This window comes from Lipotes vexillifer, unplaced genomic scaffold (assembly GCF_000442215.2).
Source record: "Lipotes vexillifer unplaced genomic scaffold, Lipotes_vexillifer_v1.1 scaffold331, whole genome shotgun sequence".
In the NCBI taxonomy this organism is placed as follows: domain Eukaryota; kingdom Metazoa; phylum Chordata; class Mammalia; order Artiodactyla; family Lipotidae; genus Lipotes; species Lipotes vexillifer.
This window is the reverse complement of record NW_006774049.1, coordinates 936,676-940,612: the sequence shown is the minus strand read 5'-3', so window position 1 is coordinate 940,612 and position 3,937 is coordinate 936,676.

Below are 3,937 nucleotides of genomic sequence, written 5' to 3'. Positions count from 1 at the left end.
TGCTCACTTATTAACATATTTATTTAACAAATGCTTCTTAATGCCAAATATTATCCTTAGTGACTGGGGGTAAATCAATGAGCAGAAGTACATAGCTAGAATCTATGAAAATTTACAGTTATAACTGACTTTTTTTTCCACCTAGACACAGCACAGTTGGTGTATTAGAGTCGTTGTGAAGACACTCTGGCTTCACGTTGCCTTCATTTAAATCTCAAATCTGTCATGTACTATCTGGTTATTTCTGGGCAAGTTACTTTTAACTGCTATGAGCCAAATGTCTTCATCTGTGATATAAGACATAGTCGTATACACTGTAATGTGAAGATTAAATGGGTTCGTATACATAAAGTATATAGAATAATTCTTGGCACATAGGAATTACTTTGGACCAATAAAATAGACCATTAAAATGTTAACTTTATTATTATTGTTGTTATTATTAGGCACTATTTTCCAGGTATCAGATTCTTAACTTTGCTTTAGGGAACAACCTCCTCTCCATTCTCAGTCTAAGTTTTGGCCTTCACGTGCACTTGTGACTTAAGCTTAATATAATAGCATAGTTCATTTTTCTTAGTCATGGTGATTGGTCAAGTTAGGACAAAAGCAAGTCAGTCAAGTTCAATCAAAGTCCTTTCTAGGGCTTTTGAGATTCACGTTCTCTTTTCTATTAGAACCGAACCTGAGTTGATGTAGCCCTATAGATAGAGTTGCTGGTAATCTTCTTGTCACTCTTTGGAGCAGATATCGAAACCACCATGGAACAGGGCAGAACAAGAAGGTGGAGAAAAACCAGACACTAATGATAACATGTAAGCCTCTAGATCAAACAGTAGAAAGACATTACTCTGAACTTTCAGTTTTATGTGCCAGCAAATTACAATTTCCCTGTCCCATTTTCTTTTTAGTGTGTGACTGAGTTAGCCAGAATTGGTTTCTGTTGCTTGCAAGTAAAGAAGCCTAAAACTCAGAAACCAACTCAGTTACTTAGAGGTTGATGCAGAGGTTGATTATGAAATCTTTCCTTTATCCCTCCATCAAATATAGTTGTCTCATGCCACTCTATCAGCATTTGCCGAAGTTTCCCTTTTGGGTACAAGCCTGTGATTGTCTTTTCTAGGACTAGAGCATTTTTGGAATCTACCTGAGGTGACCAGAGTATAGTCAGGAGAAATGACCAGGTAAAGAAAGCTGTAGATTAATTCAATTGTGGGTAAATGTTGTCTTTTTGTATCTGGCAAAGAGGAAAATTGAGTAGTACAGACAGGTTTGTTACTGTGTATGTGGCAATATGTGTCATTTGGCATATTTATTCTACAAAATCTAACCAGCTTAAAGAAAAACAATCAATTAGGCTATGAAATTAAATACATGGTTACAAATTTTAGTAAGTGGTATGAGGGGAAAAGATAGAGTGCAAATATTAGAGCAAATAACCAGAGCATTGTCTCATTCTTTCATGCTTGGGATATGAAAAAGGTCAGCAACTTTTAGGAAGTGGCATGTGACATGCTTATTAGTCTATGACTGACTTCATTGTTGTCATTATCACTAAAATCACCTGAAATCAAAGCAAAGAAAACCATCACTAATAGTATAGCTGGTATTGAGCACTTAAGCATTCTGAGTAAGTACTTGCCACCTAAAATTCACTTGACTTCTCATTCCATGTGTGGGGGTGAAACTCAAGAACCCTTCTTAACTTCTCCAAAAGTTCTTGGTGTTGGGGGCCTAGGTTTCTCTGACTCTGATCATTTCCTTCCATTGATTAAAATAAATCTGAGTTTTTTGTTACTGATTTTTCACCCCCTACACTAGATTCCACTTTGGTTTCTCACCAGAGGACTAATGACACAAAATGCAGTATGTAAAAGATTTGTACAAAAATTGGGTGTGGGTGCAGAATGGAGCCAGTACATAGCGCAGGGAGCATTTTACATTTGCATTTTTGCATGATAAATGTCTTTATATGGACATACAGCATCTGTGGTCCATTAAAAGTCTCTCAGCTGTTCTTGTTGGCCGTTGTTCCTCCTGCTGCCATGGCCTACAAACCTCCATCTTGCTAGGTTTCTTCTCTCCCCTCCACCCTGAGCATTTTCCTTGCCTGAACTATCTGCCAAAAAGTTGTTTTTTTAATTTACTGCTTAGAACTGCCTATGAACTATCTCTCTTATTAATGTCAGGTAAATAAATCTTATCTACTGAAATAATTTGGGGTTAGGAATTCGCAGTGCATATTGAGGCTAGGGGAATTCTTTGGTCTAACACATCAACATCTGACAGAAGCACCAAGAGGACCCATACCTTCCTGACTCCCAGGTGAGCTGGTAAAACCTAGTATGTGTGTATGAGGGTGAGTGGAAAGAGAAGTTACAAAAATTGTAAAAAAATTTTTTAAAAAAACCTTTGGAGTTTTTACAAAGTGTGATTTTGGGGTTTATACATAGAAGGAACTAACTTGCTGGGAAAATAATTCAAAACCTAGGGACGGATGCCAAGAGGTGGAAAGAAAATTCTTCCTCCTTCTCCTTCATCTTTTTCTTCATAACAGAGCCGTAGCTTGCAAATGCCCTTTTTATGACTATGCAATCAAGGTGCATTGCTTTCTTATAAGACAATTAGTTCTGATTTGGGTGACCATTTTACTCTTTATAAGGAAAGAGCTGAAGAATTTCTCCTATCAAATGTCTCTTACTAATGTTAAATTATAATGTTTATGTTGAAGTGAATATTCTGTTCATTCAAATTTATTCCCCAAATGGTGATCATAGGTGATAGCTTATCTGTAATAATTATGATGATGATGGTAACAATGGGAAATATTTCTTGAGCTTTTATTGTATGGCAGGCAGTTGGCTTTAGGTAAGCATTATCTCATATAAGTCTCTCAGCAGTTCTGCCACAGAGTCTGTTATTACATATCTCCATTTTTAGAGCTGAAGAAAAGGAAACAGACACAGAACAGTTACATGACATGCTCAAGGTCAGATCAAGCCTATATGTGGTCAAACTGTTATTTGTGTAGTGAAAGCTAGCATCATAAGGATTTTGTTCCTTAGATGCTTCATGCTTGCTGGGAGGCTTTGAAGCATCATTCTAGATGCTCCCGTGGTTGATTCTGTTGCAGCTCGGTATTTATAACATCAGCTAGTGAGCTGGTCACTACCAAACCTTTCTTTTCTATTTTATAGTTAATGACTCCATTTTGAAGAAACCTGAGGCACAGATATGTGGACTGACTTTGCTCAAGGTCAAACAGATAGTTATATAAACACGTTTTCCTTTGTCAAAGAAGTTCAGTGTTTTAAGTGACTAATTTATTTTAATGTTGGGAGATCTCTATAAATCTTCCTACAACACTTAGATAAATAATTTGCCACTAAAATAGGTTTTCAGTAATTTTGTTTGGCTATTTTAATGTGTGTTTTTCATAATCTCTAGTGCTGAATTTCTCATCACTTCAGCCCTCTGGATTTTATTAGGTTTTGCGCGCTCGGGAAATAACATCATCAAAGCAGAGTTATCTTCACATACGCAGGACAATTATATTGATATATCATGTGCTGTATTTTAATTTCAAAATTATTGCCTCATTGTTTTCTCCTAGAGCCCAGTTTTATTTCCTTCTTCTTATCGTTGTTAAAGGTACAGAGACAAGTAACTCACCCTTAAAAAAGAAAACAAAAGGTTTGCTTAAAAAAAATGTAGCTAGAAAAATCTCCCACAGAGTGAATTCCCACAGTGTTATGGAGGATGTAAATTTAGCTCAGTGTGATTCAAACAATCAAGTTAGGAATTTTAATTTAATGGTTTGCCCCTTTGAATGGTTAGACACTCACCTCATTGTGCAAGCTGTGTTTGAATTGGAGAAAATTAAACTAAAATGTGTTGAATTTGCCCCAATCAGGTTATTCTGGGAGGTCTGATTCAC